This window comes from Natator depressus, chromosome 11, assembly GCF_965152275.1.
Source record: "Natator depressus isolate rNatDep1 chromosome 11, rNatDep2.hap1, whole genome shotgun sequence".
NCBI classification, from domain to species: domain Eukaryota; kingdom Metazoa; phylum Chordata; order Testudines; family Cheloniidae; genus Natator; species Natator depressus.
In genome coordinates this window covers 16,849,460-16,875,340 of record NC_134244.1, presented here as the reverse complement: position 1 = coordinate 16,875,340, position 25,881 = coordinate 16,849,460, and the positions used below count along the sequence as shown (strand labels likewise).

At 41.8% G+C, this 25,881-nt stretch overlaps 1 protein-coding gene across 2 annotated transcripts in view; it reads right to left on the bottom strand.

The window, feature by feature from the left end:
• Nucleotides 1-11,284, bottom strand: part of SLC35F5 (solute carrier family 35 member F5) — a 56,464-nt gene extending 45,180 nt beyond the window's left edge. For both annotated transcript variants that reach the window (XM_074967238.1, XM_074967239.1), the window contains exons 1-4: nt 11,171-11,284; nt 9,171-9,239; nt 7,378-7,452; nt 66-149 (exon numbers count right to left, since the gene is read on the bottom strand). The gene's annotated coding sequence lies outside the window, so the exon portion shown is untranslated. The remainder of the gene's footprint in view (nt 1-65; nt 150-7,377; nt 7,453-9,170; nt 9,240-11,170) is intronic.
• Between the last annotated feature and the right edge of the window lie 14,597 nt (nt 11,285-25,881).

The window sequence follows — 25,881 nt, the reverse complement described above, 5'->3', positions numbered from 1 at the left end:
GAACAACATGCTGAAATAAAGAAGAACGTTGAGAAAATAATTCCCGAGATTTATATTTTACATACCTGCACAGTAATTTTTAAAAACAAAATAAATGCTTGGACTTTTAATAGACTTCAAGCTGCCATTGTCAAGATGAAAGCTGTCTCCTAAAATAAAAAAAAATAAAATATGAAATACTGTGTAATATATACATGTTCATTCAATAAGTTTCCTAAACAGAAAACAATAAATTACATTGCAATATCAAAACGCCCAAGCCCTAAATGTTACAGATGCAAATATAAACAATCTTAACAATTCAGTCCATATTTTAAGGTTTGAAAATCATTAGTAATATAGAGCATACAGGTGAAACAGCAACAGGTGTGGGAGCACAACCCTTCGCTTATTTAAATCCCTCTTAATGATCCACAAATGGAAACAGTTTTCTCAAAAAGTTTAATTACACTGGCTCCTTCCTCTGGTTCTCCTAGTGGGGTTTGTTTTTTGGGTCTTATATTTGGTGCAGATACTGTATTGATATCAGTACAACCTGTACAGGGTTGAGCATACTGCTTGGGCTTAATAGTAATATTTAAACTACATAAGAAAAAGATACGTAATTGCATGAAGGAGAAAACCTTAATTCTTAAGTATAACTGAAATCTCCTTACTTAAAAATGTTTCAGATTCAAACACGATTTGGAAGAGCATGTATATATTTTAAGTTTATTATTTTAAGGCTAAACTGTAGCAAAAACAAAGTTATTCCTCTTTATAGCTCCTTTTTCATGAAAGACTCCATCACACTCTCTCTCCATATCTTTGTTCAGGTTCTCCAAAAATATTCAACAAAAAACAGTTTATTGTATTTGGGGAGTCTTTTCACATCATAGATAATAAGAATCGCTGCACTAGATCAATCACCAGTCTAATCTAATCTACTCTGGCATCCTATCTCAGACAGTGGCTAGTACCAGATGCTTTCGAAGGTGAAAAATCCTGTAATTGATGAGTCTCAGTAAACAGTCCATAGAGAAAGTTTCATTTTAACTTCAGACATCTTATGCTTTAAAACAAAGGATTCTCTCTCAATTTTTTTTCTATCCTACCTAATTCTCTCCTTATCCATGTCACTGCATAATCCTTTTTTGAATCTGATTAAGCTCTTGGCTTCAATGATATCTTGTGTCAATGAACGTCCCCGATTGTGTGTTAAAAAGAGGGGGCAGCGAAGAGCAAACCTTTCCCTCCAACTCTACATTTCACCTTTAATACCTGCCAAGGGTGTACCCCCTAGCTAGCAAGGCCTACTATCTTTTGTTCTTTCTTGTTCGCAGTTTAACTGATGCTCTCCAAGCACTCTAAATTACATTTTAAAAGTGAATAAAGAAGAATCAACACAAATTAGGGCTCAATCCTGCAAAGCAAGTAACACCTTTAATTCCCACTACACTTCATCGAAGTTGACTGCCCAGCACTGTGCAAGTTCAGGCTCTTAGACCTGCAGGGTTTCTTTTCCTCCACAGAAAATACATTCTGCTGGAGAGGAGCTGTCTTTTGCCCACCAGGAACTATTGTGGCACTAGAGCAGACCAGCAACTGGCTCCTTGTAGCAGCCAATGGAGAAGAGAGGCTGCGTTCCTTATAGCGCCATGACAGCGGATCCGGGTGAGGAGGCATTGAATATTGGGGTGGGGAGGAGAGGGGAGAGACAACAAAGGGGAGCACATGGGGTGAATGGGAGTCACATGGGGGGGAGTCATAGACTGGAGTTCAGAAGGGCTAGTGGGAGGACAGACTGGGGCGGGGGCTGAATGGGAGTGGGTCTCATGTTGACGGGGTGGCCGAGAGAGGGTACACGGACACTTGGGCAGGGGGAAGAAGAGTGGTTGAGTGGGGGTGCAGGAACACAAAGGCACTGAATGGGAGAGGCTGGGGTCAGCATGGGGGAGGGTCCCCAACTCCCTAACAATCCCTCCCCTACCCCCCCCCCCCCAAAAACTGTTCCTTATTTTTCCCCACCCATACCCAACTGCCCTCCAGGTTCACTCCCAGGCTCCTTTCCAGCAATTACTTCCCTCTCCCTCAGCTCCTCCATTACTCCTGACACTACTAAGCCTTTGCCCGGCTTCTGATGGGTGCAGGAAATATGTTTCTGTATTGTAGTTTAAATAAATTATGAAATAGGGCTGTCAATTAATCGCAGTTAACTCACACGATTAACTGAAAAAAAATTAACTGTGATTAAAAAAATAATCACAATTAATCACAGTTTTAAATCGCACTGTTAATAGAATACCAACTGAAATTTATTAAATATTTTGGATATTCTTCTACATTTTCATATCTATTGTATTGTGTTGTAATTGAAATCAAAGTGTATATTTTTTATTACAGATATATGCACTGTGAAAATGATAAACAAAAGAAATAGTATTTTTCAATTCACCTCATACAAGTACTGAAGTGCAATCTCTTTATAGTGAAAATGCAACTTACAAATGTAGATTTGTTACATAACTGCACTCAAAAACAAAACAATGTAAAACTTCAGAGCCTACAAGTCCACTCAGTCCTACTTCTTATTCAGCCAATTACTAAGACAAACAAGTTTGTTTACATTTATGGGAGATAATGCTGCCCACTTCTTATTTACATCACCAGAAAGTGAGAACAAGCGTTGGCATGGCACTATTGTAGCTGGCGTTCCAAGGTATTTACATGCCAGATATGCTAAACATTCATATGCCCCTTCATACTTCGGCCACCATTGTAGAGGACATATTTCCATGCTGATGACGCTTGTTAAAAAAATAATGCGTTAATTAAATTTGTAACTGAACTCCTTGGGGGAGAACTGTATGTCCCTTGCTCTGTTTTACCCGCATTCTGCCATATATTTCATGTTATGGCAGTCTCGGATGATGACCCCAGCACATGTTGTTCATTTTAAGAACACTTTCACTGCAGATTTGACAAAACGTAAAGAAGGTACCAATCTGAGATTTCTAAAGATAGGTACAGCACTCGACCCAAGGTATAAGAATCTGAAGTGCCTTCCAAAATCTGAGAGGGACGAAGCATGGCGCATGCTTTCAGAAGTCTGAAAAGAGCAACACTCCAATGCAGAAACTACAGAACCTGAACCACCAAAAAAGAAAATCAACCTTCTGCTGGTGGCATCCGACTCAGATAATGAAAATGAACATGCGTCGGTCCGCACTTCTTTGGATTTTTATAGAGCAGAACCCATCATCAGCATGGGTGCATGTCCCCTGGAATGGCGGTTGAAGCACGAAGGGACATATGAGTCTTTAGAGCATCTGGCGCATAAATATCTTGCAAGGCCAGCTACAACAGTGCCATGAGAATGCCTGTTCTCACTTTCCAGTGACATTGTAAACAAGAAGCAGGCAGCATTATCTCCTGCAAATGTGAATCACAGAACTGAAAGAGACCTCAAGAGGTCATCTAATCCAGTCCCTTGCACTCGTGGCAGGACTAAGTATTATCTAGACCTTTCCTGACAGGGGTTTGTCTAACCTGCTCTTAAAAATTTCTCCAGTGATAGAGATTCCACAACCTCCCTAGGCAATTTATTCCAGTGCTTAACCACCCTGACACTTAGGAAGTTTTTCTTCATGTCCAACCCAAATCTCCCTGCCTGCAATTTAAGCCCATTGCTTCTTGTTCTATCCTCAGAGGTTAAGAAAAACAATTTTTCTTTCTCCTCCTTGTAACAATCTTTTACATACTTGAACACTGTTATGTCCCCTCTCAGTCTTCCCTTTTCCAGACTAAACAAACTCAATTTTTTCTATCTTCCCTCATAGGTCATGTTTTCTAGACTTTTCATTATTTTTGTTGCTCTTCTCTAGACTCTCTCCAATTTGTCCACATCCTTCCTGAAATGTGGTACCCAGAACTGGACGCAATACTCCAGTTGAGGCCTAATCAGAGTGGAGTAGAGCAGAAGAATTACTTTTCATGTCTTGCTTATAACATTCCTGATAATACATCCCAGAATGATGTTTGCTTTTTTTGCAACAGTGTTACTCTGTTGACTCATATTTAGCTTGTGGTCCACTATGACCCCCAGATCCCTTTCCGCAGTACTCCTTCCTAGCCAGTCATTTCCCATTTTGTATCTGTGCAGCTGATTGTTCCTTCCTAAATGGAGTACTTTGCATTTCTCTTTATTGAATTTCATCCTACTTACTTCAGACCATTTCTCCGGTTTGTCCAGATCATTTTGAATTTTAATCCTATCCTCCAAAGCACTTGCAACCACTCCCAGCTTGGTATGGTCCACAAACTTTATAAGTGTACTCTGAATGCCATTATCTAAATCATTGATGAAGATACTGAAAAGAACCAGACCCAGAACTGATCCCTGCGGAACCCCACTCGTTATACCCTTCCAGCATGACTCAACCACTGATAAATTCTCTCTGGGAACGGTTTTCCAACCAGTTTTGCACCCACCTTATAGTAGCTCCACCTCGGTTGCATTTCCCTAGTTTATTTATGAGAATGTCATGCAGGACAGTAAGAAAAGCTTTACTAAAATCTAGTTATAACACATCTACTGCTTTCCCCCCCATCCACAAGGTTTGTTACTCTGTCAAAGAAAGCTATCAGGTTGGTCTGATATGATTTGTTTTTGACATATCCATTCTGACTGTTACTTATCACCTTATTATCTTTTAGATGCTTGCAAACTGATTGCTTAATTATTTGCTCCATTATCTTTCTGGGTACAGAAGTTAAGATGACTGGTCTGCAATTCCCTGGGTTGTCCTTCTTTCCTTTTTTATAGATGGGCACTCTATTTGCCCTTTTCCAGTCTTCCGGAATCTCTCCGGTCTTCCATGATTTCTCAAGGATAATTGCTCAGATATCTCCTCAGTCAGCTCCTTGAAATAAACTTGTTTGTCTTAGTGGTTGGCTGAACAAGAAGTAAGACTGAGTGAACTTGTAGGCGCTGAAATTTTACACTGTTTTGTTTTTGAGTGCAGGGTTTTTTGGTACATAATTCTACATTTCTAAGTCTGACATTGATGATAAAGAGATTGCACTACAGTACTTGTATTAGGTGAATTGAAAAATACTATTTCTTTTGTTTATTACAGTGCAAATACTTGTAAGAAAAATAAATATAAAGTGAGCACTGTACACTTTGTATTCTGTGTTGTAATTGAAATCAATATATTTGAAAATGTAGAAAACATCCAAAAATATTTAAATAAATGGTATTCCATTACTTTTTTTAATGGCGTGATTAATCGCAATTACTTTGTTTAATGGCTTGACAGCCCTAATTATTACTCAAAGTTCTGTATTCGTATGTCCAGTAAGGAATCTATTTGTCAAAAACATTTCCTGAATCTTTTTTGTTGTGTGTATTGTTACAGACATACTTGCTAACAGATATTTTGAAATAAAATACCAAAATAATTGAAACTGTTGTGTTATTTTGACAAATAAAAATGCAGAATTTTACAATATTGTGCACAGAATTTTTAATTTTTGGCACAGAATTCCCCCAGGAATAAGACATGCAACGTATGCTGAATCACTCTAATAAGCCAGGCTAAGAGGCACTTGCAACATACTTTGAAAATGAAAACCTTATTTGTTTATGCATTCTGGAGGTCAGAGAGTCCAGATCCACTGTAGGTTGCTACCCACAGTGACCTAGCATGCACACTATACTTGCTGATCACTTTACATTTACTATGCAATCCTGTGGCAGACAGGGGCTGGCACTTCAGAAAGCAAAATCTTTTTAATAGGTTAAAATAATTATACACATATACATGCGCAGGAACTACATTAACCTATGCTATCGGTATCAAACATCTTGCCCACCTTAAGTATTCTTCCAGACGCATAACAGAGTCAGACTCTGCAGAACATGACTTGACATACCTGTCTTAGTCTATGTCTACACTGCAGCTGGGAGGTGTAATTCCCAGTTCAGGCCGATGTAAACACCCCAGTTCTGCTTGAGCTGGCATGCTAAAAATAGCAGTGAGGCCATAATGGCAGAGGTGGTAGTTCTAACTAGCCAACCAAGTGCATATCTAAGATCTTGGTTAGGGTTGAACTCAAGCAGGTAGCCCAAGTCACCACCCATGCCATCGCTGCAACACTAGTACATGTACTTCTACCCAAGATGAGAATTCACCTCTGAGCTGCACTGTGGATGGACCCCTTACATAAATTTGAGAGGTGTGAACTGCCTCATTTATACAGCTAGGATGATACATCTACTACTTTAAAGCTAAATAAGTACAGGTGCAGTTTTATGTTTATGTGATTTCCGCACACAATAGCAGTAATTGTAACTGAACACACCAGCGACCAAACAGAGGGGTAAAACAGACACTGGTCCCAAAACTGCCCTCTATCATTTCCATCCACAACCCATTGAAGTTGAATGCAACAGTTTACTTTTCTAAGGGTAGATTCTGTTCAGTTATACAGCTTTAGCTCTCATTTAAGTGCATAGGAGTTGTACCCCATGTACTACAGTGCAGAATTTGGGCTACAATTTAATTACTGCTTAAGGACCGTATTCCACCCTCTATCACTGTGCAAACCTGCCTTTGAGCTAGATTCCTAAAAGGTTCTGAGCACTTACAACTCCATTCAAAGCCTATTACCGTCAGTGAGAAACCCACTGGGAATCTGAAGACAATTTAGCATCCTACCTTTGGATATCAGGGCCAAGAAAAAAGATTAAATATATATTGCAGCCTTCTCACAGAATGTGTCTGACACTCCTGCCCGGTTATGTGCAAGCTCCTGTGGTGTATGCATGTTGTGAGATGGAGGTGACAGCATGCAACAGATCATATGGTTTTTGTTTGTTTGGTTGTTTTTTTAAACCCGAACACAATTAAACAAAAGATATACTTCAAAATTGTGCTGAATGTCCCTCTTCTCTTTGTTATTTGAGGCAAAACGTACTGCTTGTCTAAGACATATTTAGAGATTCCAAGGCCAGAAGAGACCACTGTGATCATCTATGTATAACATCTGTCTATAACACAAGCCACTGAGCTTCCCCAAAATAATTCTTGGAGCATATCTTTTGGAAAAACATCTAATTTTAATTTTAAAATTTTCAGTAATGGAGAATCCACTATGACTCTTAGTAAGCTGTTCCAATTATTCTCACTGTTAAAAATGTACGCCTTATTTCCAGTCTGAATTTGTCTAGCTTTCAACTTCCAGACATTGGTTCATTGCATCAGCAACAAAAATCAGAATTCCTTTTACGTCATCTTTACAGTAAAAGTTAAATATGCTTCAAAACCACCTTTGTTAATAAACACTTTTCAACAGAGGCTGATAGTAGCCTAGACACAAAATAGTTTTCCTTACCATTTAGACCATGTTAGGGCTGAGATTGTCATCTTGTGGAACCATTTTTTTTTCAGCCAGTTACGTGCAGGCCTTCTGCAGAAAGCCAAAAAGGAATGAAAACTTTAATACACCCCTTTCCAACACCTTGTGAAGAGTGAAAATCCCAACTCAGTGGTGTCTTTCCCCCTCCCGCCCACATTAAACTATTCTCAATCACTTAATTTTAGGTAGAGATACTCCGCATTAACAGTTGATATTCCCAGACATAAATGCCTTTATTGTATGCAGTGTTATTGTAGCTGCACCAGCCCCAGGATATTAGAGAGACAAGGTGGGTGAAGTATCTTTGATTGGACCATCTTCTGTTGGTGAGAGAGACAAACTTTCAAGCAGAAGTTGGTCCAATAAAAGATACTACCCCAATCCCTGGACATTTAAAATGATCTCACATGTATTTTCACTTGGCTACCTACATATGGATCAATGGGCTGGAATGGCCTTATGCTAATTCACAAAACCATAGAACACCATTTTTACTAAGATACATATGCCAAAAGTGTATTTAGAAGGGTAGTAAGTATGTGTAATCCTGCAAGTGTCATTCCATTTGCAAGAAGTCCCATCATCTCTGACAGCAAAGCCACATTAGCACCACATGTTTCTCTAAAGATTACCACCATTCCCAATTTATAATACAATTTAATAGTGAAGACAGAACAATATGATATCTCTGAGAATATGAAGTAATCAAATAGCTTGTTGATCATAAGGGAAACCGCTTTATGAACACAAAAATTGCTAAACCAGTGTATATACTACAGACATTCTATGTAAAAGCTAGTCCATGACAAAGGCACCTGGACAGCAGCTCAATCACAACAGATTGAATTTTTTTTTCAGTCTTCACAGTTTTGCACCCACACCACAATCTGGGCCAACATGAGAACAACTTTAAGATGTACCAACTAATTGAACACTGCCTGTTCTCATAAGGGAATGTGTCAAAAGAGACTTGAAATATACTGGCCTCAGTGGATTCTTATTTCCCTCACACCCGGGAAGTATGTGGGTCATATGATGAAGACACAGAAATTACGTTTTAGCTACAACCAGACAATGAATAGAAGTGGATTGACTAATCATTTTAGTGCCATCCTTCCAATTCTAGAAATACCTATTAGTCAGCCAGGACAAACGTATAAAAAAAAAAAATATGAGGGTACCAATCTCAGGGAGGTTATATAGAAATGGTCAGCCTTTGTATTGACTAACTCGTGTCTCACTGTTTTTCATTTGATGGCTCAAAAGCAAAACAAACCGGTGCATTTTGTGCAAATAATTTTTAAAACATACAGGGTTTTCTTTGTTGTCCTTTCTACTACCTCAAGAATTCACTTCCATAACAGCTGATCACCATACTACATAGGAATAGCAGGTGGGGGTGGTGAGGACTTCCTTCAAATAAGACAACGGCAATTTTTAAATCAGATGGGTGGGACGCTTTCCAACAGATATTGCAATCACTAAAGGTCTAATCCCACAGTCCTTACTCAAAGAAAACGCCATAAAAAGAGTAGACTCCTCCACAAAAATCTCCGTATCATGAAGCAAAGCACAGGTTATCGAACCCAAGTCTCATATGCTGGTGCTGAGTATTGTCACTAGTCTACCACACCTGTCCAAATAAAAAATTAATTAAAAAATAGAAGACCAAAATACACACAGAAAGCATTTTGTTTTGAATTAGTTAAAATAAGCTCAATTATTTTATCTCATGAGACATCTCGAGTCCAACAAAAGGCAATACTCACTTGAAAACAGTGCCTCCATGACATCAAAATGTTCTGTATATAAATAATAGTAGAGCGGGCTCCCAGTATCTAAAGAATAAGAGGAATACTTGAAAAAAATATATCTAAATTCTCATATAAGTGTCAGAAACATAAATTTTCAGCTATATTGTAATTTGCAAGTGTGAATAGAAATGGTATATTACATGGTGTGTTTAACTATTAACTGACAATTATTGGAATAAACCGACCATGAACTCCACAAGTTCAAACATTATGAAGAGATCACACAGAACACTTGTGTCTACGTAGCATCTTCCATATGGAAGAATCCTAAAACTTCACTGTCTAACTGACAAACCTTACACACATATAACTTCACCCACCACTGAAGGGCAGACACCTTTGCGGCAAAACAGACAACTGGTAACATTACACAACAATTTTGAATATGACATACAATATAAAATTAATACAGAGGAATTTTAGTTAGGAAGAACATAAATTACCCAAATGGAATTTGGCCCCAACATCAGGCGGTTTCACCCACAATTGTGAAAAGTACTAGGGAATCTTTGATAACCGCTCAGGACCTCACTTTTACCTCTCATCTGATCAATGGTGTCCCCTGGCTATTACCAGCAAGAGAGTGGGTTTGTCTGTGGGGGGGCGGAGGGTGAGAAAACCTGGATTTGTGCTGGAAATGGCCCAACTTGATGATCACTTTAGATAAGCTGTTACCAGCAGGAGAGTGGGGTGGGAGGAGGTATTGTTTCATGGTGTCTGTGTGTATATAATGTCTTCTGCAATTTCCACAGTATGCATCCGATGAAGTGAGCTGTAGCTCACGAAAGCTCATGCTCAAATAAATTGGTTAGTCTCTAAGGTGCCACAAGTCCTCCTTTTCTTTTTGCGAATACAGACTAACACGGCTGTTACTCTGACACCTAATAACATGCTGGATCATGCATTTAATCCACACACAAGGAAGAATATCAGCTACTGAATTATCAGAAACATAAGCATTTCTTGGAAATCACCTGTCCAATCCTTCTTAATAGGAGATCAAAAGAAATCAGCTTGCAGCGGGGTAGACAACTACACAGCAGTGGTGAGGTCAAGTCCAGCACAGTCTCCAGAAGTACTCCTCACCCTCATAACTGTGGTAGCCTTACACATTCGGGAACAGGCACAATGCTGCACTTCTAGAGAGATGCTTCCAGGGTAGGGGTTCGGTTCTGTTTCCTTCCCCCTCCACCCACTCACTCTAGGGATGGGGGGAGAGAAACAGGAGACCTCCCCCCCCCCGCAAAAAACCTCCCACTCCACAGTTGGGAGGCAAAGGAAGAGACCCTTCCCCCCCCCAAACACACACATTGCTGCGCTGGGGATGGGGAGAGAAACACAACAGTTCCCCTTCCCCCGCGCCATTCCTCCACTCCGGGAATAGGGAAGAGGGACAGGGGCAGCCCCCTTCCTCGGCAGACACCCAGCCAACTCTGGGGATCAGGTGGGAGAGAATGAGACAGCCCTCCGCCCCCTCCCCACCCACTCTGGGGATGGGGGGAGGGGAGATAGCCTCCCTTCCTCCGCGCGCGCACACCCCCCACTCTGAGAGTGTGGGGGAGAGACAGGCCCCCATTCCCCACCCCCTACTCTGGTGGTGAGGGAGAGGAGACAGCCCCCCCACGAAAAGTGGATGTACAAGGGAAGCTAAGCTACCCACCCAGTGGATCCCGGGGGCAGAAGGAAGGGCTTCCCCCCTCACACGCAGGTGACAGTGGGGGAAGGCGGCGAGTCTCCCCCCACGGAGAGGGAGGCTGGTCAGGGGAAGACGACCTGGGCAGGCTGGGCACCGCCCCCACCCTCACTCACGTACGAGGGGGGCGAGAAGGCGAAGAGGCTGGTCCCTTCCCCCACTGACACCCCGGGCCAGGGTTTAGTCGGGGCGCCCCGGACACGGGGCATCGGTTCCCCGTTGGGTTCCGGGCCGGAAGCCCTTGCTCGGGTCTCGCCGGTACCTGTGTGCGGCAGGGCCCGGCCCCAAGACCCCTCCGTCCCGCTGCGCGGCCCGCTCCTCTCCTCTAAGATGGTGGCTGGCCCGGAGTCTCAGCTGGGCCGCGGCAAATCCATCCCAGAGCCAGCGAGCGAGAGCCAGCGCCCCCTACCGCCCAGCCGCGCCAGGCCTCCATCGATCTGCTCGGAGAGCCACTCGCCGGCCTGCTGCCGCTCCCAGAGACGCCGACGCGGCGGGGGGGGCGAGAGGCGGCGCTGGCGACGGCCGGGGCAGGAGCGGAAGTGGGGGGAGGAGGAGGCGGAAGGGGCGCGGCTGGCGAGTGAAGGGTGTGAGGGCGCGCCGGTAGAGGCAGCCGGCCGCCGGAGGGGGCCGTGCAGAGGGGTGTGGTGGGGCGGGAAGGGGAAGAGGGGCGGAGTAAGGGAGGCAGCGTGGGAGGGGTGCGAGTGACTCGCCGGCGGGGGAGGCCCAGGCGGATGGAGAGCACAGGACAGATCTGCGCTCAGCGGCCTGTAAAGTACATAAGGCATGGGGGCGGGGTGTCCTCTAACGGGGTGTGTGATTGTTTCAGCGTTAGGCCCTATTGCCAAGGTGGGCGCGAGCCTTGAAACTCACCCCCCCCCCAAAAAGTTCTGTAATTTATGAGCAGCCCCTGAGGCCTGAAAGAAAAATCCCTTTGAAAAGAAGAGAGACTTTAATAATTTTTTTATTCACAATTTTTTGCCAGCTAAAGCCCATCTTTTTTCATAGTGGCACCTTAGAGACTAACCAATTTATTTGAGCATAAGCTTTCGTGAGCTACAGCTCACTTCATCGGATGCATACTGTGGAAAGTGTAGAAGATATACACACAAAGCATGAAAAAATACTCCCACCCCACTCTCCTGCTGGTAATAGCTTATCTAAAGTGATCGCTCTCCTTACAATGTGTATGATAATCAAGTTGGGCCATTTCCAGCACAAATCCAGGTTTTGGCACCCTGACAGCAGGATTGTCTGGCTATGTAGACTCCCTCCTCAGGCCCTATGCTACCAGCACTCCCAGCTACCTTCGAGACACCACCAACTTCCTGAGGAAACTACAATCCATCGGTGATCTTCCTGATAACCCCATCCTGGCCACTATGGATGTAGAAGCCCTCTACACCAACATTCCACACAAAGATGGACTACAAGCCGTCAAGAACACTGTCCCTGATAATGTCACGGCTCACCTGGTGGCTGAACTTTGTGACTTTGTCCTTACCCATAACTATTTTACATTTGGGGACAATGTATACCTTCAAATCAGCGGCACTGCTGTCGGTACCCGCATGGCCCCACAGTATGCCAACATTTTTATGGCTGACTTAGAACAACGCTTCCTCAGCTCTCGTCCCCTAACGCCCCTACTCGTGCTATATTGATGACATCATCATCATCTGGACCTATGGAAAAGAAGCCCTTGAGGAATTCCACCATGATTTCAACAATTTCCATCCCACCATCAACCTCAGCCTGGTCCAGTCCACACAAGAGATCCACTTCCTGGACGCTACAGTGCTAATAAACGATGGTCACATAAACACCACCCTATACCGGAAACCTACTGACCGCTATTCCTACCTACATCCCTCCAGCTTTCACCCTGACCACACCACACGATCCATCGTCTACAGCCAAGCTCTGCGATACAACCGCATTTGCGCCAACCCCTCAGACAGAGACAAACACCTACAAGATCTCTATCAAGCATTCTTACAACTACAATACCCACCTGTGGAAGTGAAGAAACAGATTGATAGAGTCAGAAGAGTTCCCAGAAGTCACCTACTACAGGACAGGCCCAACAAAGAAAATAACAGAACGCCACTAGCCGTCACCTTCAGCCCCCAACTAAAACCCCTCCAACGCATTATTAAGGATCTACAACCTATCCTGAAGGATGACCCAACACTCCCACAAATTTTGGGAGACAGGCCAGTCCTTGCCTACAGACAGCCCCCCAACCTGAAGCAAATACTCACCAGCAACCACATACCACACAACAAAACCACTAACCCAGGAACCTATCCTTGCAACAAAGCCTGTTGCCAACTGTGCCCACATATCTATTCAGGGGACACCATCACAGGGCCTAATAACATCAGCCACACTCTCAGAGGCTCGTTCACCTGCACATCCACCAATGTGATATATGGCATCATGTGCCAGCAATGCCCCTCTGCCATGTACATTGGTCAAACTGGACAGTCTCTACGTAAAAGAATAAATGGACACAAATCAGATGTCAAGAATTATAACATTCATAAACCAGTCGGAAAACACTTCAATCTCTCTGGTCACGCAATTACAGACATGAAAGTTGCGATATTACAACAAAAAAACTTCAAATCCAGACTCCAGCGAGAAACTGTTGAATTGGAATTCATTTGCAAATTGGATACAATTAACTTAGGCTTGAATAGAGACTGGGAGTGGCTAAGTCATTATGCAAGGTAACCTATTTCCCCTTGTTTTTTCCTACACCCCCCCCCCCCCCGCCAGACGTTCTTGTTAAACCCTGGATTTGTGCTGGAAATGGCCCACCTTGATTATCATACACATTGTAAGGAGAATGGTCACTTTAGATAAGCTATTACCAGCAGGAGAGTGGGGTGGGCAGAGGTATTTTTTCATGCTTTGTGTGTATAAAAAGATCTTCTACACTTTCCACAGTATGCATCCGATGAAGTGAGCTGTAGCTCGCGAAAGCTTATGCTCAAATAAATTGGTTAGTCTCTAAGGTGCCACAAGTACTCCTTTTCTTTTTGTTAATCTCTATGGTGCCACAAGGACTCCTCGTTTTTGCTGATACAGACTAACATAGCTACCACTCTGAAACATTATTTACAATTTACCTTGCTGTGTGATCATGCCATTACTTTTTTCTTGTGAAGATGACTACACAGAGATATTTTGGACATCTAGATTAGGCTTTTTTCCTGATAGTTCTCCACTATTGTTACCACCAGTGGAGTTGCACTGATGCTCGCAATGGCACATCTGACCACCTGCATTAAAGTCACCATGGCATCTGTCAGCTCAGAAAAGGTCTGAGCTGCTATTGTGCTGCTCTCAAATAAGAGCTAGTTCTCCTGCTGTTGCGAACTCCAGGAAAGTTGAATGTATAGTGACCATGGTGGGAGATTTTAAGAAAATATGTCCACTGTAGACAAAGTTTGTTGCGAAGGGTAGTGTAAGTTACAAAGACTAGCTATAACAGGGTCAAACGGTTATACTACAAACAACTATACTGGTAATTTGCAATTTGATGTGAGATTTCATTTGCAGCCCAATATGTGGAAGAACTATATTTTATTGTTTAAACTTGCCCATTTCTTCATGTATTGTGGCGTTTAAGAATGCAACTGGCATTGTTCATTGCTTTTGTAGTGGAGCAGCTTAATAAATACATAAATGTAAAAAATATTAACAGTATAACCCAAAGTATAATAAAAATAAAATTGAGATACAGTACAACTTCAGTTCCTATGCTTTTATACACTTCCTTGCAATGTGTGGGAGATAGACTAGATGACCGAATCATTTTTTTTCCCCTCCAATCTCTACCTTCATTATTAATTTTATGTTGCTGCACTCCCATTATTCTAGATGCTGTACAACACACATAACTCAGTCCTTACCCTGGTTCAGCAATATAACTTTACTAGATTTATAAGATAGGTGCTTTATAAATTTAAATAAATAAAAGGTTTTGCCTTTAAGACATTGTTTTGTGGTATCAGGAATACTGACTCGGTCAATGTGCTTTACAAACTTGCTGAAAATACTTATTAGGGATTTAAGACTGAGTGGTCCTGCTGATTTCAATGTACTTAAGACCTAATTTGTATCAAGCAAATTTGTGTTTGCAAAACTGGGCTATTAGCTTATAGCAAGAGAATCCCCTAATAAAAGATGTTCCAGTTAAACTAGTGAATGGTGAACAATCCTTGTACTTAGAAGTCCTCTGACCAAGCAAGCAAATAGAGTATTAACAATTCAGAGATGTAGGGAGAGCAGAAACAATAGCATAATGAAAGAGATTTAAAAATTGAAATTTGTTTTTCTGACCCACTGATATAGCACTTTTTGTAATCAACACATTTCAGTGCTTTAAATACTAGTACTGCAGCAGTCATGTTGACAAGTGGAGCAATCTTTATGTACTCAGCAATAGCTCATGCAAGCAGGAACATTAGAACCTTTCTTATTGTGAGATGGAAAGTTGGCCAGGACATTAGTCTTATCTCCTACTCAAGTTTCGTATGATCCGTGATTTCCACTTGGATGCCAACTAAGATAGGCAAAAGGAACAATGACTTAATATCTTCTCTGAAAGCTGTCGTGTCAACCAGCAGTTCTACACCCTGTTTCAGTACTATACTGAAATGTTAGCAATGAGAATGAGCCTAAATTCTAATCTAGGCAATCTTGAAAGAATGGGAAATGGTAGCAAACAGCAGTTTTACCTGTCTATTAGAAGACTAGTTCCAAGAGTTCAGACACTAGAGGATGTAGCCTCTTCTCTCCTCTCCAAACTCCAGGCAGAATTGAATGGGAGAGCCACAGAGGAACAGTTGTAGTTCCCTGATTCAGAGCTGCCTGGCCCGGCACAAATTAGAACTTCTGAGTCAACCCTGACAAACTAGATTACGATTAGGTGTAGTGGAGTTCTAATCCACCATGCCTCCGCCTTAGTACCAGTCTTGCCAACAGTCTCCCTCTGACACAATCTTTAAGACAGCTAGGGGGACGGCAGGTACAAGAATCAATAGAGTTGCTTCTGCTGGCAAAGTTCCCACTGCTCCTAGTGTGATGCTGTGGCCAAAAGAGCTAATGCAGTCCTCAGACACAAACAGGAGTTGAGACGTTATTTTACTTCTGTATTTGGCTCTGGTTCAGCTGCTGCTAGAATACCGTGTCCAGTTCTGGTGTCCTCAATTCAAGAAGGATGTTGATAAATTGGAGAGGGTTAAGAGAAGAGCCACAAGAATGTAAAGCATGCTTTCTAATCCTTTAATCATCGATAAACACAAGGAGCTCAGTCTATTTTGCTTAATAAAGAAAAGGTTAAGGGGTGACTTGATTACAGTCTGTAAATACCTACATGGGAACAAATATTGAATAATGGGTTCTTTAATCAAATAGAAGAAGGTATAACACAATCCAATGGCAGGTGGTAGAAGCTAGACAAATTCAGACAGGAAACAAGCTGTGCATTTTTAACAGAGTAATTAACCACTGGAACAATTTCCCAAGGGTTGAGGTGGATTCTTCATCACTGACCATTTTTAAATCAAGATTGGATGTGTTTTTAAAAAATTTGGTCAAGAAATTATTTTGGAGTAGGTCTATGGCCTATGTTATATAAAAGATCAGACTAGATTATCACAATGATCCCTTCTAGCCTTGGAATCTAAGAATTCCCCTGTGATGGGAGAATTCTCCACTGGCTATCCATTAATGTAATGCCAGTTTACAATGTTTACATGGAAAAAGGGGGCTTTAGTGGACCAGAGAATCTGCCCTCTATGTTTGTGTCAAGGTTCCTTCCCCACTCTGAACTCTAGGGTACAGATGTAGGGAGCTGCATGAAAACCTCCTAAGCTTATTTTTACTAGCTTAGGTTAAAACTTCCCCAAGGTACAAACTATTTTCCTTATTCCCTTGGACTTCATTGCTGCCACCACCAAGCGTCTAACAGATATATAACTGGGAAAGAGCCCACTTGGAAACGGCTTTCCCCCCCAGATCCTCCCCAAACCCTGCACCCCCTTTCCTGGGGAAGGCTTGATAAAAATCCTCACCAATTTGCATAGGTGAACACAGACCCAAACCCTTGGATCTTAAGACCAATGAAAAAGCAATCAGGTTCTTAAAAGAAGAATTTTAATAGAAGTGGAAAGTAAAAAAGAATCACCTCTGTAAAATCAGGATGGTAAATACCTTACAAGGTAATCAGATTCAAAACATAGAGAATCCCTCTAGGCAAAACCTTAAGTTACAAAAAGACACAAAAACAGGAATATCCATTCCCTTCAGCACAGCTTATTTTCTCAGCCATTTAAACAAAACAGAATCTAATGCATATCTAGCTAGATTACTTACCAAGTTCTAAGACTCCATTCCTTTTCTGTTCCTGGCAAAAGCATCACCCAGACAGAGAGAACCTTTGTCCCCCCTCCCTTTGAAAGTACCTTGTCTCTTCATTGGTCATTTTGGTCAGGTGCCAGCAAGGTTATCTTAGCTTCTTAACCCTTTACAGGTGAAAGGGTTTTTCCTCTGGCCAGCAGGGATTTTAAAGGTGTTTACCCTTCCCTTTATATTTATGACAGTTTGTGAAACTGAATTTGGAGGACACCATATAGCCCGGATTTTATCAGGAGCGTCCTGGTTTGGAGAGAAAGTTTTATAATTCCTACCAGTTCTAGGAGATTTGGTCAGCTGCCTGTGCTACTGTAGCACGGTTGTGTTGTGAACTCCCAAAGAGCAGCACTACCTCTGGCTCCCAGTAGAAGCTGACTGGCTCTTTAGTCTCTTTTGCTGAAAGGTGGTCAAAGCAATGAACCAAGTATCTTTGATGGAAGAGATGGGAACCAGTACATGGGCCCTTTTCATAATCCTTTCAGAATAGTGTTATATTGAAAGATACAGATGAGTGAGAAGCAGAGGGAAATAAAAGAGGTAACAGAAAACTCAGAGAAGCGGGACAGTTTACAGACAGAAGGACCAGAGAAGAAAGATAGGACTTGAATGTGTGTGTGAGCTGCAAGTCACCACACATTTAAAGTAATGGCATGTAAAAACCAAAGAAACAACTCCCCCCTCAAAATATTACAGGACTCGTCTGTTTAATTATCAGTACAAATGCCAGTGTGCCCGATACCTAAAGTTTAGCTTTCAAATATATAAAGTTGTCCACTAGCCAATGCACCTTCTAGACAAGACACAAAAGGAAACATCAGAAACTATTAAAAATACAAAGTGTCTGTCCTTTTTAAAAAAAGTACACCAGCATAGAGTTAGATATAGAGCCAGATTCTTCTCTCGATAGATAATCTGCAATGACTAGAATGAGTTATTACTGGTTTACTGTAGAAAGGAACTGGGCTTACAGCATGTACACAGTGATAACCTCACACAGTTGGATTGGAAAGCGATTAATGAAAACTAACATCTTGTTCAGGATTCATTTTAAAAAAATGTAATTTATTAAAAAATTCAACTACAGCAAATTGAGTGGGAAGGCAAAGGCAACTGTAAAATCTTCTAGGAAATCATTTCAAATTTTGCACATGGGTGGGAGGAATTACTACTGACAATTTTTCAAAAAGCTAATTTCATGCATATTGCATGGTGGTAAAAGTGGACATCAGATCATCCACACTTCACAAGCTATTGAAATAGTAATCTATTTTGTCTTTCCTACAGTTTAACTATTACAATTATATACAAATTTTAAATTAAAAGCTGTAAAGTAACATTTGATCAAAATAGCCTCCTGGATTCATGTTATTGTGGACCTTGAATGATTTCCTGTATACAAACTAAAACCACTTTGTAGAAAGAAAAAAAAGAAAAAGAAATGACATTAAGAAAGTTTCAGTATCAGTCAAACTGTCATTTTATTCACCTGATCCTTTATTTCCTACTTAGGAAAAACTTCTTTACTTATTATTTTGTAGTAGATTAGCACCAACAGGTGCCAAACAAGACAGAGCCCAATTGTAGTAGGTGCTGTACAGACACATAGTAAGAGACAGTCCCTGATTGATTACAATCTAAATAATAGAGATAAATGCAACAAATTATGTTCTCAGTTACATCCACAGTAGTTATAATCTGAGTAGTTAAAATGTGTGGCTGAATGATTGTGTGTTGCTCCATCCCCCACTGTGTTCTTCCTTGAAGACAAAATTACCAAAAATGACTGGGATGGTACTTTCACATGAAATTTTGACCGCTCAAAATTTTGCATGTACACTGAGTTAGAAGTGAATTTCCCAAGGCAATCTGGAAAAAGTGTGGACTCCTGAAAAGGTGCTTTTTGTGAAATTGTGAGAACATGAAAACAATGTAAAATGAGCTGACAAAAAATGTGCATCTACTTTAATAAAGCATTTTTTTCCAGTTTTGCACAGATCCTTACAACTTTTTACAGAAGGAAAAAAACTCAGGTTCAGAAAGCATGTGACTCACCTAAGGTTAGTAAGTAGCAAAGCCAGGAGTAGAGCCAAGGAGTTAAGATGCACAGTTCCTGATCTAATCACTAGACATACTGCCTGTTAATAGTGATGCCTAATGTCATCTTTACTATTTCATACTATAGATACTTTGAAATTATTGATAATATCTATTAAAACAATAGATGAATATTCCAACTATATCACAATCAAGGTTCATACACTCTAAGAAAGAAGAGTAGGGGACCAGATAGCTGCACTGCAGTAGCTTTGTACCACTGTTTTGAAGCTCCCATAGCTGACCACTAGTGGTGGAAGGCCCCGGTGCCCTGGACCTTGGTGGTGGAAAGTCCACCTGTAGGGGAAGGTGAGTTGTCATGGCATAAGACGCCCACAGGTCCTATTCTGCCATGTGCCCTGCAGTTGGTGAATACAGTGGCTAAACTGAGTGGCACTGGCAAGTACAAGGGCATAGCCAGGCATCTGGAGAGAAGGTTGCTCTAGCGTATTCTCAGCATCCTCTGATTAGCCACCTTGCAGAACCTCAGCCATAAATTAAAGCTGCCTTTCTCATAACAGAAATCCCAGTGGAGGCATCAATGATGAGAACACCTGTCATTCCACAGATGTGTGTTCCCTTGTCACGGTTTCAGAAGGGTATGCAATTTGCACTGCCCTGCAGCAGCAGGGGTGAAACAAACCTGTGAATGTTTTGTTTTAAAACAATTCTGTCTGAGAGGCATGCAAAGAGTAGAAAACTACAGTTTGAGTTGCAGTGCCAAACTTTTCCCCTTCACAGGATGAAACACTTAAACTGTGGTTCTTCAGGGGTTTGAAAAAAAATGGGTCAAAGGTTATTAAATTTGTTTGCAACTAAGGCCTGGTCTACACTAGGGGGGTGGGATCGATCTAAGTTACACATCTTCAGCTAAGTGAATAACGTAGCTGAAGTTGACATACTTCGATCTACTCACCGCAAGGTCTTCACTGTGGTGAGTCGACTGCTGCTGCTCCCCCATCGACTCCGCCTGCGCCTCTTGTGCCGATGGAGTACAGGAGTCAACGGGAGAGCATTCAGGGGTCGATTTATCGCGTCTAGACTAGATCTGATAAATCGACCCCCGCTGGATCGATCAGTGCCTGCTGACCCGGCGAGTAGTATAGACATACCCTTGGAGAGGTCACAGGACTTTGGCTGCATTTTTAGCTGGTAGTGAACTTCTTGGCTTTCCATCATAAAATCTCACATGATGTCTAAACTGCATTAAAATTGTTTGAATGCTTCATTTCTTCTTTATAAAATTATTTCAGTTTTAGCCGAGTATGAATTAAAGACTAGGGAATAGCATTCTTGGGAGGCGAAATTGCCCTCTTTTCATGTACATTCCAAGTATTTTCTGTACTGCATTTTTGTGTACTTCGTATTTAACTGTGAACAACATTTGATTACATTTTAGAGATAAACATAAAAACAAAAACACTACTGTATATCCAGCCAAGGTAAAAGTATTTCTACATCACAACACCACTACAATCCTTGTATGAATGGAAACACCTTTATCAAGAGTGAGTTTTAGAAACTGGAATGACAAAAATTTTATCTTAATAGTAATAAAAAGTGATGGGTTTTATTCCTGTTGATTCTATTCATGAGAGTTCTGCAGTTGTCTTCAGTGGGAGTTGGATCAGAGCATTAAGGTATATCTTCCCTGCACAATTAATCTGGGTGATTGGCAGTCAGGTCTGAGCACCCAGGATATCTTAGCCCACATGTAAGAATCCCCACAGCAAAGCCGTTCCTGTGTCCTTGCTGTTTCTGCACTTGTCCATATATGTCTGGGGACATATCCCATGGTTCTTTCTACTGATGCACTCCAGGATTCTTTCCCTGTCAATTGTGTAAGAACTTTTCTGTACTTTGCGGGAAATTGTGGAAAAGGCATGTGAATAATTCCATCTGTGTTCAGTAAAGCACTTCAATATGTGCTTAACGTCCACTGACCTATCAATCCTAATGGAAAAAGAAAAAAAAACTGCAGGTGATTTGGTGTACCTTTCAGAGTTCCCAGGTTCTGATTTGTGTTAAATTGGGTACAGGTTATCTGTTTGCCTTACACTGCAAAGTGGTAAGAAACATCATTACTCAAAAATGTGTGGGCGGGGGGTTTTTTAAATAAAACTAATGCTCACCATGAAATGCAACAAAGGAAAATGTTACAATACACACAAGAAGCAACGCAAACAGTTTTGGCTATGTAGCTTTCTCTGAGGCATAAAGCATGGGGATTAGTAAACAAAATTAGCTTTCTTGATACTCAATCTTCATAACTGTAGAAAATGAAACTAGGATTGAGAGTGTTTTATGCTGTGCTGTACGCGATGGAACACAGTTAACAAACATTAGTCAATAGTATTATTATAAAGCGACATCACACTTGTCGCCTCAGTCTCCTTACTCTTGATTTATAGTATGTAAGAAAAACAAGTATCCTAATTGGTAACGGATTTTCCACAACTGAAATTATAGTGACATTGCTGCCATCCAATTATTTTCAGTATATAAATAAAAAAACTTTAAAAACCAACCAAAAGCTTAACCACGCAAAACTAAAAATGAATGAAAAAAAAAATCAGACATTCACAATACTTTGAATCCAGAATTTACAAAGCTATCTGTAAAAACCACAGTCTGTGGGAATGAGCATAAAATGGGGCTACCTACAATCTGTGGGCCAGATTTTAAATCTCTTGCATACATTGGTGCAAAGTTACTCGAGTAGTTTAATTGTAGCTAATGATACTACTCACATGAGTGACGGATCACTGTTTTGAGAAAAATCTGGTCTCAGGGTATGTCTACACTACGAAATTAGGTTGATTTTATAGAAGTCAATTTTTAGAAACCGATTTTATACAGTCAATTGCGTATGGCCACATTAAGCGCATTAAGTCGGCGGCGTGCGTCCTCACTACCGTAGCTAGCATTGACTTACAGAGCAGTGCACTGTGGGTAGCTATCGCACAGTTCCCACAGTCTCCGCTGCCCATTGGAATTCTGGGTTAAGCTCCCAATGCCTGATGGGGCAAAAACATTGTTGCGGGTGGTTTTGGGTACATGTCGTCAGGCCCTCCTCCCTACCTCCCTCCGTGAAAGGAATGGAAGACAATCGTTTCGTGCCTTTTTTCCTGGGTTACCCGTGCATATGCCATATTACGGCAAGCATGGAGTCCGCTCAGCTCATGGTCACCGTATATCTCCTTGGTGCTGCTGGCATTGCTACACAACAGCAGCTCCTTGCCTTCGTGGCAGATGGTGCAGTAGGACTGATAGCCATTGTACATCTCCTGGCAGACTTCGATGAGGTCGATCGGGGTGCCTGGACAAACATGGCTATTCTCGTCTTAGAGCACCGAATGGGAGCCAGAGACTCCAGGTCATTCTCTTCTTTAAGTTTCATCTCATGAAAATTCAGTCCTGCCTGGAATATCATGCGAGCTGGAAGCTTCTGCCTCAGGCTGCTCTCCCAGCCGGCAGCACCGTGCGGTCAGCACCTACCCCAGCCTACCCCTTGCTCCCATGGCTCATGAAGCCTGGACAGTAGTAAGGAACAGTTCAACTATAGGCTGAGCAAGTGCAGAATGGTGGTAGAATGTGCCTTTGGACATTTAAAAGCTCGCTGATGCTGTTTGCTGACTAGGTCAGACCTCAGTGCAACCTACATTCCCATTTGTTATTGCTGCTTGCTGTGTGCTGTGTAATATCTGTGAGTGTAAGTTGTGGGGGGGGGAGAGGAAGACATTTATGATGGGGTGGGAGGTTGAGGCAAATTGCCTGGCGTCCGATTTTGAGCAGCCAGACACCAGGGTGATTAGAAGAGCATAGCAAGGCGTGCTGAGCATCAGAGAGGCTTTGAAAACCAGTTTCATGATGGGCCAGGCTTTGGTGTGACAGTTGTGTGTGTTTCTCCTTGATGCAAACCCACCCCCTTTGTTGGTTATCAATAAAGGCCAATCTCAGGAAAGGGGCATACTTGGACACTAATTCAGGGTCTCTGTTCTTTGTTGCAGATGCGATAGAACAGGGGTCGGCAACCTTCAGCACACGGCCCATCGGGGTAATCTGCTGGCAGGCCGTGAGACATTTTGTTTACGCTGACTGTCCACAGGCATGGTCTTCCAGTGGCCATGATTCGCCATTCCCCGCCAATGGGAGCTGTGGGAAGAAGCACAGGCTGCAGGGAAGTGCTGGCCGCTGCTTCCCACAGCTCCCATTGGCCGGGAACGGTGAACCGCGGCCACTGAGAGTTGCGGGGGGCTGTGCCTGCAGACGATCAGCATAAACAAAGCATCTTGCGGCCCGCCAGCAGATTATCCTAATGGGCTGAATGCCAAAGTTTGCTGACCCCTGGGATTGAGTATCAGCTCATTCATAACTGGTTTCCTAGCATTGGAAAGAGAAAGGTTTACTTTAAAAAGGAATTAATTGTGGGACAATATTGAGTCTAGTGGTGTTATGCCAAGATTGGGGAAGACACAAGGTTTTGTGGGTTTTCCAGATTTTAAATTTAGGAGTGGAGCGTAATTGAGGGAGGTTGTGCAAGGCGCTATGTGTACCATTGTGTCTCTCATTCTCCATGCTGTAATGATGTATCTTTAGTTGCTGTGATGCCTTAGGACTCAAAATGGCATATTATTTTACCATTGCTCCACTGAAAGTGTCAGGGTAGGAACTGCAGGCCAAGGAGAGAAGAGAGTAGCATTAGGTCTGTGCAGCTGAGGAGGTGATCAGGGAAGACAGAACTTCTCTCTTCTCCCTTGCAAGTCTGAGCAGCTGACACAGAAGGAACTCCATGTACAGAACAAAGAGCTCCACATAGGATCCATAAGGATACCACATGACAGCCAGCAAAATTGCAGAGATAGGGAGAAGAACTGATAGCCATTTTGGGACATCCCAATTGGCCAGGCTTATCTGTTACCTGACAACATTGCTAAAGGAGTAAAGATATAGTGGCATGCAGATTCCTTCTGTCTCAACAAACACACACGTGAATCATGAGCACAGTGTCATTAAAACTTTGCTATTTAAATATTCTGTGAAATTAACTGGAGAGAAGATTGCATGAGGAATAAAGTGAAAAGAAAATTCTCTTCACATGTAGTTTTTCTAAGTTTGCATGATTAAGTGTATCATCAACTTCTTCTTCTTCGCCACTTCCCTATTTGGGGTCTTTGGACTTCTTCCAAAACTCACGATTGGATGTCTAGCTATCCTGCATGTAGTATTTGCAGCAAAATGTAACATAAACCTTGCACGTTATTTTTTAGGTTCTTGCCACGTAAGGAAGCAATCACATTTGAAATTCCAGGCTGCACATAATTGATCATCTGTTTAAAGTATACAATTTTTGATACAATAGCAATGACAATGTCCAATGTACTAGATTCTCCTCTGCCAGAGGTTCTGACAAGGTCTTGGGCCCTTTTCTCACTTTCCTCTAGCTGCTAACGTTCCTATGTTGGCTGGCTTGAAACTCTAGCTGTTGTTGCTGCTTTTTTTCTGCTTCTTCATGATATTACAGATTGCCTAATTTCCAATAAGCTTTGTTAATAAAGTATTTTTACTCACAGACTAGAGAAAGCATAATAAGAAAGAGAAAATCATTGTGACATCAGGACAAATTTAGGACTTAGACTTTATTGTAAATCTAGGGGAAATTATCTTCTGAGTGATATATGGCATGTCTTACAACTCATAGTCTAGAAACAGTTATGTTCCTATATTTGGAATGTCCAGATGATATGCAATTATACACACATACATACACAAATCTATGTTAAAAGAACATTATTAAGGATGCAAAGTCAAGTACTCAAAAATTGGGAAATGCCAGAGTTAAGGTCACCGGTGCAACCTTAATTCGCCCCTCCCTTGCACACACGTATTATGATGCAGTCTTTAATTACATGATCACATTTTGTTTTTTTCCCCACAAACCTCTACCTCATTCAGTGTGCAGAGTGGACAGTGCTCACTTAATGCTCAGCAATCCAATATTTTGTTTTCTCCTAATTGGGCAATATGTGGCCCAGTGCCTTATTTACTGTTCAAACCCTGCTCTGAAGACAGAATTATTAATTTCCTTTACGGGCTTTTCTGTGATGCTCAGCACTATAGTATCTGATTGCTTCACGAATATTAATGCATTCATTTTCACAATGCCCTTGCAAGATTAGGGGAACTGAGATAGAGAAAGATTAAGGTCCAAAGTATCCACCTAATATTGGGTGCCCAATGTGAGATGTATAGGACCTGATTTTTCAGAAGACTTAACATTAATCCTTTATATGTTCAAACCACAGCTTCTGTTTACTTCACTTACAGCTGTGAGTGCTCAGCACTCCTGCCAGTCAGACCCCAGTGTATCTTTATCACACACCCAGGAAAATCAGGAATACTCAGTTAGTGACCACCTGTGAAAAGTTTGGATTAAGTGACATTACTTGCATC